Below are 14,231 nucleotides of genomic sequence, written 5' to 3'. Positions count from 1 at the left end.
CCCGTGTTTCTGGCGAGTCTTCAGACTGGCCAGAAACAGCAGTTATGAAGCAGCGGTCTAAAGACCGCTGCTCCATAACCCTGTCCATCTGCTCTGAGCAAGTGGACAGGAATCCGCGGAAATCAACCCGATCGAGTACGATTGGGTTGATTGACACCGCCCTGCTGGCGGCCTATTGGCCGTGAGTCAGCAGGGTGCGGCGTTGCACCAGCAGCTCTTGTGAGCTGCTGGTGCAATGCTGAATACAGAGAGCGTATTGCTGGACCTGATCCGCACTGTCGAATCAGGTCTGCAAGACCTTTCATAATTCGGTCCCATGGTGTCATAAGGTGGATATATTGCTAACATGATCAAGTTATTGGGTTATATTATCTTACTTGCGGGGTAACTCCTTCCGTGTATGACTTTACATACGCTGCTAAGCAACAGCTGTCCGATCTGTAACGGATTTGATCACAATTTACAGGACTGACGTATACGTCTATTCTGGTATAGCCCAAACACATCGCTAATTAGCATACTGTTGTGACGTATGCTTCACCAGCGCTCTGTTTAGATTCAGTGGGGATATAGAAAGTTGAGCATGTTAAGCCTCTATCGTACATATATATATATGCCGATCTAGTGCATTATTCTAATACATGTAATTCGAATTGAAGGGGACAATATGTGATAGTGTAATATGCCATGTACCATTAATCCGCTGTCCACTTATTTAGTACCTAATAATGTCCAATGATATCTCAGAGGAATGGATAAATAAATATCTCCGGGGGGGAGTATGCAAATATCACTATAATATCAAATTTGTGTCCATATACATTTGAGTCAGTATCTACTCATAGGACAAATCCTATACCTATCTGTAAACCAAGATGTGTATAATCCGTTGCAGATACTATATATATATCAGAAGGTGTCATAGATGTAATTTTTCTTTACTGTTATCATAAGTGTACATATACGTGTCACTCTAAACTAAAAACAACTTTGTATTAGTATGGCATGAGTGGTTCTATTAAATTCTCAACATGACATAGGTAGGTCACAACTATTGTCACTGCCAGGTATTAGCAATGTGATTGTTATCCATGTGCCAAGCCCACCTAGGGGGTATGATCAGACCTCATGTGATAAAATCATAGGTCTGTCTACTGACAAACGGCAATCGCGGTTTAATAACATACCTTGTGTCAGAGTTTATAGGACTCTGCAGCAAGACCTCAAGTTTTATATCATGGGTCTACTATTTCACAAATGACAATCAAAAAAGTCAGATTGAGCTGCTAATGAAAACCATAGTATAAGTGAGTCTCAAGGTAAAGTATAGTTTATAGATCCATCTGGATGTAGGGATGTATTATCATCATAATATAGTTCCATAGGTGAACCACTAGCAATTCAGGACATGCAATGCACATAGGCTGGTTATCCTACTAACATTCGTCCAGATTACAAGTTTTGCGTTATGAGCGGCTCGGTAATAGCTTGCAAGTTATTTCCACCACTCACCTTTAATAGCGCTGCTATTACAGGTTTGCAAAAAACCAGTGTTAGCGGGCAATATGGCAGCGTTGAGCTCCATACCGCACACAAATACCAGCGCTGCTTTGAGCTGGTTTTGTGTGCTCGTGCACGAAGAGCTGATTTCTTTGGGGCAATGCCCTGCAAAAGGCCCCTTTAAGGGCTATTGGCAGTTTAGTGTAGGCTAGGGTTTTTTTTTTTTTTTTTTGATAGGGCTATTAGATTAGGTATAATTAGTTTAAATATTTGATCATTTCTTTTTTATTTTGTGTAATTTAGTGGTTTTTTTTTTTTGTAATTTAGGTAATTGTATTTCATTTAGGTAATTTATTTCATTTTAGTGTAATGTTAGGTGTAAGTGTAACTCAGGTAAGGTTTTATTTTACAGGTACATTTGTATATATTTTAACTAGGTAGTTAGTAAATAGTTAATAACTATTCTACCTAGTTAAAATAAATACAAACATACCTGTGAAATAAAAATAAACCCTAAGCTAGCTACAATGTAACTATTAGTTATATTGTAGCTAGCTTAGGGTTTATTTTATAAGTAAGTATTTAGTTTTAAATAGGAATTATTTAGTTATTAATAGTAGGTTTTATTTAGATTTGAGAAAAAAATGAAAGAGAAGAAGGCGCTCCAATGTTGCAGAATGTTAAAACACAGCTAGATCTTCCCCAGAAATTATCCCCTTACAAATAAATGGGTACTCACAAACGGAGCGCACTATAATGCAGTGCTATTCTTGCAGGCTGGAGTATTCAGAGCCCACCAGCTAGCTTCCACCAGATTCAATGTGATCTTGAGTCTGGGATAAAAGAACAAAAAAGGGGAGGGAAACAGGGAGACCCCAATGGTGCAGATGATCACTAATGCTTTCAAAGCCCCCAATATGTGTCCCTTCTGTGATGGAATACTCACATATGCTGCACACTATAATGCAGTGCAAGTAGTGCAAGCTGGTATATCAGAGTCTACCAGCTGACTCACTCCAAAGAACAGGATCCACAGCCCAGCAAAGGATATGAGACCCCGAAATGAAGCTCTCAAACCAAAAAATATATAATTTAAAATATCCCAAGGCAAGGGATATATTTTATTAAAAGTAGTATAAAAACAATACAAGAAATTCTGCTACGCGTTTCAAGATGCTGCTGGCACCTTTTCATCAGGCAGTGATAGGTGAGCTATACAAAACACACACTATATATACAGCACAAACATTATACATTGATTAAAAACACATTGTGTGCACATGTTGAAGTTGAGTCACATGATCTAATCACAGACAGGCTACAGCTGCTTATAATATGATGACTTAAGAAAAGAAAACCCATTTTAGTTTGCAGACCTGAATACATAGTGAGCAATATTAAACGTCCATATATAAATACATATATCAAACAACACACTCTAAACATAAAAAACATTTTCCACAATCAGACACAAAAATTCCCTGTTGCCAGGATGTAGCATACAAACATATATATGCCAGGATGTAATATACAAACATATATATGCCAGGATGTAGTATACAAACATATATATGCCAGGATGTAATATACAAACATATATATGCCAGGATGTAATATACAAACATATATATGCCAGGATGTAGTATACAAACATATATATGCCAGGATGTAATATGCAAACATATATATGCCAGGATGTAATATACAAACATATATATGCCAGGATGTAGTATACAAACATATATATGCCAGGATGTAATACACACATATATATGCCAGGATGCAGTATACAAACATATATATGTCAGGATGTAGTATACAAACATATATATGCCAGGATGCAGTATACAAACATATATATGCCAGGATGTAATATACAAACATATATATGCCAGGATGTAATATACAAACATATATATATGCCAGGATGCAGTATACAAACATATATATGCCAGGATGTAATATACAAACATATATATGCCAGGATGTAATATACAAACATATATATGCCAGGATGCAGTATACAAACATATATATGCCAGGATGCAGTATACAAACATATATATGCCAGGATGTAGTATACAAACATATATATGCCAGGATGTAGTATACAAACATATATATGCCAGGATGTAATATACACACATATATATGCCAGGATGTAGTATACAAACATATATATGCCAGGATGTAATATACAAACATATATATGCCAGGATGTAATATACAAACATATATATGCCAGGATGTAGTATACACACATATATATGCCAGGATGTAATATACAAACATATATATGCCAGGATGTAATATACAAACATACATATGCCAGGATGTAATATACAAACATATATATGCCAGGATATAGTATACAAACATATATATGCCAGGATGTAGTATACACACATATATATGCCAGGATGTAATATACAAACATATATATGCCAGGATGTAATATACAAACATATATATGCCAGGATGCAGTATACAAACATATATATGCCAGGATGCAGTATACAAACATATATATGCCAGGATGTAATATACAAACATATATATGCCAGGATGCAGTATACAAACATATATATGCCAGGATGTAATATACAAACATATATATGCCAGGATGTAATATACAAACATATATATGCCAGGATGCAGTATACAAACATATATATGCCAGGATGTAATATACAAACATATATATGCCAGGATGCAGTATACAAACATATATATGCCAGAATGCAGTATACAAACATATATATGCCTGGATGCAGTATACAAACATATATATGCCAGGATGCAGTATACAAACATATATATGCCAGGATGTAATATACAAACATATATATGCCAGGATGCAGTATACAAACATATATATGCCAGGATGTAGCATACAAACATATATATGCCAGGATGTAATATACAAACATATATATGCCAGGATGTAATATGCAAACATATATATGCCAGGATGCAGTATACAAACATATATATGCCAGGATGTAGCATACAAACATATATATGCCAGGATGTAGTATACAAACATATATATGCCAGGATGTAATATACAAACATATATATGCCAGGATGCAGTATACAAACATATATATGCCAGGATGCAGTATACAAACATATATATGCCAGGATGTAGTATACAAACATATATATGCCAGGATGCAGTATACAAACATATATATGCCAGGATGTAGTATACAAACATATATATGCCAGGATGCAGTATACAAACATATATATGCCAGGATGCAGTATACAAACATATATATGCCAGGATGTAGTATACAAACATATATATGCCAGGATGTAATATACAAACATATATATGCCAGGAAGTAATATACAAACATATATATGCCAGGATGTAGTAAACAAACATATATATGCCAGGATGTAGTATACAAACATATATATGCCAGGATGTAGTATACAAACATATAAATGCCAGGATGCAGTATACAAACATATATATGCCAGGATGCAGTATACAAACATATATATGCCAGGATGTAATATACAAACATATATATGCCAGGATGCAGTATACCAAACATATATATGCCAGGATGTAATATACAAACATATATATGCCAGGATGTAATATACAAACATATATATGCCAGGATGCAGTATACAAACATATATATGCCAGGATGTAGCATACAAACATATATATGCCAGGATGTAGTATACAAACATATATATGCCAGGATGTAGTATACAAACATATATATATGCCAGGATGTAATATACAAACATATATATGCCAGGATGTAGTATACAAAGATATATATGCCAGGATGTAATATACAAACATATATATGCCAGGATGTAGTATACAAACATATATATGCCAGGATGCAGTATACAAACATATATATGCCAGGATGTAGTATACACACATATATATGCCAGGATGTAATATACAAACATATATATGCCAGGATGTAATATACAAACATATATATGCCAGGATGTAGTATACAAACATATATATGCCAGGATGTAATATACAAACATATATATGCCAGGATGTAGTATACAAACATATATATGCCAGGATGCAGTATACAAACATATATATGCCAGGATGTAATATACAAACATATATATGCCAGGATGCAGTATACAAACATATATATGCCAGGATGTAGCATACAAACATATATATGCCAGGATGTAATATACAAACATATATATGCCAGGATGTAATATACAAACATATATATGCCAGGATGTAGTATACAAACATATATATATATGCCAGGATGTAATATACAAACATATATATGCCAGGATGTAATATACAAACATATATATGCCAGGATGTAGTATACAAATATATATATGCCAGGATGTAGTATACAAACATATATATGCCAGGATGTAATATACAAACATATATATGCCAGGATGTAATATACAAACATATATATGCCAGGATGTAGTATACACACATATATATGCCAGGACGCAGCATACAAACATATATATGCCAGGATGTAGTATACAAACATATATATGCCAGGATGCAGTATACAAACATATATATGTCAGGATGCAGTATACAAACATATATATGCCAGTATGTAGTATACACACATATATATGCCAGGATGTAATATACAAACATATATATGCCAGGATGCAGTATACAAACATATATATGCCAGGATGTAGTATACAAACATATATATGCCAGGATGTAGTATACAAACATATATATATGCCAGGAGGTAATATACAAACATATATATGCCAGGATGTAGTATACAAACATATATATGCCAGGAAGTAATATACAAACATATATATGCCAGGATGTAGTATACAAACATATATATGCCAGGATGCAGTATACAAACATATATATGCCAGGATGTAATATACAAACATATATATGCCAGGATGTAGTATACACACATATATATGCCAGGATGTAGTATACAAACATATATATGCCAGGATGTAATATACAAACATATATATGCCAGGATGTAGTATACACACATATATATGCCAGGACGCAGCATACAAACATATATATGCCAGGATGTAGTATACAAACATATATATGCCAGGATGCAGTATACAAACATATATATGCCAGGATGTAATATACAAACATATATATGCCAGGATGCAGTATACAAACATATATATGCCAGGATGTAATATACAAACATATATATGCCAGGATGCAGTATACACACATATATATGCCAGGATGTAGCATACAAACATATATATGCCAGGATGTAGTATACAAACATATATATGCCAGGATGTAGTATACAAACATATATATGCCAGGATGTATTATACAAACATATATATGCCAGGATGCAGTATACAAACATATATATGCCAGGATGTAGCATACAAACATATATATGCCAGGATGTAATATACAAACATATATATGCCAGGATGTAGTATACAAACATATATATATGCCAGGATGTAATATACAAACATATATATGCCAGGATGTAATATACAAACATATATATGCCAGGATTTAATATACAAACATGTATATGCCAGGATGTAGTATACAAATATATATATGCCAGGATGTAGTATACAAACATATATATGCCAGGATGTAATATACAAACATATATATGCCAGGATGTAATATACAAACATATATATGTCAGGATGCAGTATACAAACATATATATGCCAGGATGTAGTATACAAACATATATATGCCAGGATGTAATATACAAACATATATATGCCAGGATGCAGTATACAAACATATATATGCCAGGATGTAGCATACAAACATATATATGCCAGGATGTAATATACAAACATATATATGCCAGGATGTAGTATACAAACATATATATGCCAGGATGTAATATACAAACATATATATGCCAGGATGTAATATACAAACATATATATGCCAGGATGTAGTATACAAATATATATATGCCAGGATGTAGTATACAAACATATATATGCCAGGATGTAATATACAAACATATATATGCCAGGATGTAATATACAAACATATATATATGCCAGGATGTAGTATACACACACATATATATGCCAGGACGCAGCATACAAACATATATATGCCAGGATGTAGTATACAAACATATATATGCCAGGATGTAGTATACAAACATATATATGCCAGGATGCAGAATACAAACATATATATGCCAGGATGCAGTATACAAACATATATATGCCAGGATGCAGTATACAAACATATATATGCCAGGATGTAATATACAAACATATATATGCCAGGATGCAGTATACAAACATATATATGCCAGGATGTAATATACAAACATATATATGCCAGGATGCAGTATACAAACATATATATGCCAGGATGTAGCATACAAACATATATATGCCAGGATGTAGTATACAAACATATATATGCCAGGATGTAGTATACAAACATATATATATGCCAGGATGTAATATACAAACATATATATGCCAGGATGTAGTATACAAACATATATATGCCAGGAAGTAATATACAAACATATATATGCCAGGATGTAGTATACAAACATATATATGCCAGGATGTAGTATACAAACATATATATGCCAGGATGTAGTATACACACATATATATGCCAGGACATTGCAGTATACAAACATATATATGCCAGGATGTAATATACAACATATATATTGCCAGGGATGTAGTATATACAACACATATATATGCCAGGACGCAGCATACAAACATATATATGCCAGGATGTAGTATACAAACATATATATGCCAGGATTGTATTATACAAACATATATATGCCAGGGATATAAGTATACAAACATATATTATGCCAGGATGTATAATACAAACATATATATGCACCAGGATGTAGTATACAAACATATATATATGCCAGGATGCAGTATACAAACATATATATGCCAGATGTAGTATACAAACATATATATGCCTAGGATGTCAGTTACAAACATATATATGCCCAGATGAGTATACAAACATATATATGCCAGGAGTATTATACAAACATATATAGCCAGGATGTAGTATACAAACATATATATGCCAGGATGTAATATACAAACATATATATGCCAGGATGTAGTATACAAACATATATATGCCAGGATGTAATATACAAATATATATATGCCAGGATGTAATATACAAACATATATATGCCAGGATGTAGTATACAAACATATATATGCCAGGATGTAATATACAAACATATATATGCCAGGATGTAGTATACAAACATATATATGTCAGGATGCAGTATACAAACATATATATGCCAGGATGTAATATACAAACATATATATGCCAGGATACAGTATACAAACATATATATGCCAGGATGTAGCATACAAACATATATATGCCAGGATGTAATATACAAACATATATATACCAGGATGTAATATACAAACATATATATGCATGGATGTAGTATACACACATATATATGCCAGGACGCAGCATACAAACATATATATGCCAGGATGTAGTATACAAACATATATATGCCAGGATGCAGTATACAAACATATATATGCCAGGATGTAATATACAAACATATATATGCCAGGATGCAGTATACAAACATATATATGCCAGGATGTAATATACAAACATATATATGCCAGGATGTAATATACAAACATATATATGCCAGAATGCAGTAAACAAACATATATATGCCAGGATGTAGCATACAAACATATATATGCCCAGGATGTAGTATACAAACATATATATGCCAGGATGTTGTATACAAACATATATATGCCAGGATGTAAGTATACCAAACATATATATGCCAGGATGTAATATACAAACATATATATGCCAGGATGTAGTATACAAACATATATATCCAGGATGTAAGTATACAGAACATATATATGCCAGGATGCAGTATTACCAAACATATATATGCCAGGGATGTAGTATACCACATATATAGGCCAGGATGTAGTATACAAACATATATATGCCCCAGGATGTAATATACAAACATATATATGCCTAGGATGTAAGTATACAAACATATATATGCCAAGGGATGCAGTATAACAAACATATATATGCCAGGATTTAGTATACAAACATATATATTGCCAGGATGTAATATACAAACATATACGATGCTCAGGGAGGATGTAGTATACAAACATATATATGCCAGGATTGTAGTTATACAAACATATATAGTGCCTAGATGTAAGTATACAAACATATATATGCCAGGATTAAGTATACCAAACATATATAGGCCAGGATGTATATACAAACATATATATGTCCCCCCCAGTATGTAAGTATACAAAAATATATATGACCTGGATGTAGCATTCAGACATAGATATGCCAGGATGTAATATACAAATACATATTCATGCCTAGGATGTTAGTATACAAACATATATAGTGCCATGGATGTGTAAGTATACGAAACATATATATGCCCAGGATGCAGTATACAAACAAGAGTATACTGCCAGGATGTAGTATAGCAAATAATATATACCCAGGATGTAGTATACAAACATATATTATGCCAGGATGTAATATACAATACATATATATGCCAGGATGTAGTATACACACACATAGTATATCCAGGACGCAGCATACAAACATATTATGCCCAGGATGTAGTATACAAACATATATATGCCAGGATGTAGTATACAAACATATATATGCCAGGATGCAGAATACAAACATATATATGCCAGGATGCAGTATACAAACATATATATGCCAGGATGCAGTATACAAACATATATATGCCAGGATGTAATATACAAACATATATATGCCAGGATGTAATATACAAACATATATATGCCAGGATGCAGTATACAAACATATATATGCCAGGATGTAGCATACAAACATATATATGCCAGGATGTAGTATACAAACATATATATGCCAGGATGTAGTATACAAACATATATATATGCCAGGATGTAATATACAAACATATATATGCCAGGATGTAGTATACAAACATATATATGCCAGGATGTAATATACAAACATATATATGCCAGAATGTAGTATACAAACATATATATGCCAGGATGCAGTATACAAACATATATATGCCAGGATGTAGTATACACACATATATATGCCAGGATGTAGTATACAAACATATATATGCCAGGATGTAATATACAAACATATATATGCCAGGATGTAGTATACACACATATATATGCCAGGACGCAGCATACAAACATATATATGCCAGGATGTAGTATACAAACATATATATGCCAGGATGTAGTATACAAACATATATATGCCAGGATGCAGTATACAAACATATATATGCCAGGATGCAGTATACAAACATATATATGCCAGGATGTAATATACAAACATATATATGCCAGGATGCAGTATACAAACATATATATGCCAGGATGTAATATACAAACATATATATGCCAGGATGCAGTATACAAACATATATATGCCAGGATGTAGCATACAAACATATATATGCCAGGATTTAGTATACAAACATATATATATGCCAGGATGTATTATACAAACATATATATGCCAGGATGTAGTATACAAACATATATATGCCACGATGTAATATACAAACATATATATGCCAGGATGCAGTATACAAACATATATATGCCAAGATGTAATATACAAACATATATATGCCAGGATGTAATATACAAACATATATATGCCAGAATGCAGTATACAAACATATATATGCCAGGATGTAGCATACAAACATATATATGCCAGGATGTAGTATACAAACATATATATGCCAGGATGTTGTATACAAACATATATATATGCCAGGATGTAATATACAAACATATATATGCCAGGATGTAATATACAAACATATATATGCCAGGATGTAGTATACAAACATATATATGCCAGGATGTAGTATACAAACATATATATGCCAGGATGCAGTATACAAACATATATATGCCAGGATGTAGTATACACACATATATATGCCAGGATGTAGTATACAAACATATATATGCCAGGATGTAATATACAAACATATATATGCCAGGATGTAATATACAAACATATATATGCCAGGATGTAGTATACAAACATATATATGCCAGGATGTAGTATACAAACATATATATATGCCAGGATGTAATATACAAACATATATATGCCAGGATGTAGTATACAAACATATATATGCCAGGATGTAATATACAAACATATATATGCCAGGATGTAGTATACAAACATATATATGCCAGGATGCAGTATACAAACATATATATGCCAGGATGTAGTATACACACATATATATGCCAGGATGTAGTATACAAACATATATATGCCAGGATGTAATATACAAACATATATATGCCAGGATGTAGTATACACACATATATATGCCAGGACGCAGCTATACAACCACATATATATGCCCAGGATGTAGTATACAAACATATATATGCCAGGATGCAGTATACAAACATATATATGCCAGGATGCAGTATACAAACAGTATATATGCCAGGATGTAAGTATACAAACATATATATGCCAGGATGCAGTATACAAACATATATATGCCAGGATGTAATATACAAACATATATATGCCAGGATGTAGTATACAAACATATATATGCCAGGATGTAGTATACAAACATATATATATGCCAGGATGTATTATACAAATATATATATGCCAGGATGTAGTATACAAACATATATATGCCACGATGTAATATACAAACATATATATGCCAGGATGTAGTATACAAACATATATATGCCAGGATGTAGTATACAAACATATATATGCCAGGATGTAGTATACACACATATATATGCCAGGATGTAGTATACAAACATATATATGCCAGGATGTAATATACAAACATATATATGCCAGGATGTAGTATACAAACATATATATGCCAGGATGTAATATACAAACATATATATGCCAGGATGTAGTATACAAACATATATATGCCAGGATGCAGTATACAAACATATATATGCCAGGATGCAGTATACAAACATATATATGCCAGGATGTAGCATACAAACATATATATGCCAGGATGTAATATACAAACATATATATGCCAGGATGTAATATACAAACATATATATGCCAGGATGTAGTATACAAATATATATAAGCCAATGTAGTATACAAACATATATATGCCAGATAATAACAAACATATGATATGCCAGTTGTATATACACACATATATACCAGGACGCAGCATACAAACATAGATATGCCAAGGATGTAGTATACAAACCATATATATTCCAGATGTAGTGAACACACTATATATTAGCCAGGACGCAGCCTACAAACATAATAAGCCAGGATGTAGTATACAAACTTAATATATCCAGGATTATATACAAACATATAATGCCAGATGCAGTAGACAAACATATATAGGCCAGGATGGAAGTATACAAACATATATATGCCAGGATGTAATATACAAACATATATATGCCAGTATGGATGTAATATACCAACGATATATATGCCCGAGGATGCTGTATACAAACATATATATGGACAGGATGTAGCATACAAACATATATATCCAGGGATGTAGTATACTAACATATTATATGCCAGGATGTAGTATACAAACATAGATATATTATGCCAGGATGTAATATAGCAAACATATATATGCCAGGATGTAGTATAGCAAACATATATATGCCAGGATGTAATAAAGCAAACATATATATGCCAGGATGTAGTATACAAACATATATATGCCCTAGGATGCAGTATACAAACATATATAGTGCCAGGATGTAGTAGACACACATATTATATGCCAGGATGTAGTAAACAAACATATATATGCCAGGATGTAATTTAACAAACATATATATGCCAGGATGTAGTATACACACATATAGATGCCAGACGGCAGCATACAAACATATATATGCCAGGATGTAGTAAACAAACATTTATATGCCATGATGTAGTATACAAACATATATATGCCAGGATGCAGTATACAAACATATATATGCCAGGATGCAGTATACAAACATATATATGCCAGGATGTAATATACAAACATATATATGCCAGGATGCAGTATACAACATATATATGCCAGGATGTAAGTATACAAACATATATGCCAGGATGTAAGTATACAAACATATATATGCCAGGATGCAGTATACAAACATATATATGCCAGGATGTAGCATACAAACATATATATGCCAGGATGTAGTATACAAACTATATATGCCAGGATGTTTTATACAAACAATATATATGCCAGGATGTAAGTATACAAACATATATATGCCAGGATGTAGTATAGTACAAACATATATAAGCCAGGATGTAATATACAAACATATATATGGCCATGATGTAGTATACAAAGCATATATATGCCAGGGGATGTAAGTATACAAACAATATATGCCAGGGTGCAGTATACAAACATATATATGCCAGGATGTAGTATACACACATATATAATGCCAGGATGTAGTATACAAACATATATATGCCAGGATGTAGTATACAAACATTATATATGCCAGGATGTAATATACAAACATATATATGCCAGGATGTAGTATACAAACATATATATGCCAGGATGTAATATACAAACATATATATGCCAGGATGTAGTATACAAACA

The sequence above is a fragment of the Bombina bombina genome, chromosome 8, assembly GCF_027579735.1.
Source record: "Bombina bombina isolate aBomBom1 chromosome 8, aBomBom1.pri, whole genome shotgun sequence".
Classification (NCBI taxonomy): domain Eukaryota; kingdom Metazoa; phylum Chordata; class Amphibia; order Anura; family Bombinatoridae; genus Bombina; species Bombina bombina.
This window is presented reverse-complemented; position numbering follows the sequence as displayed.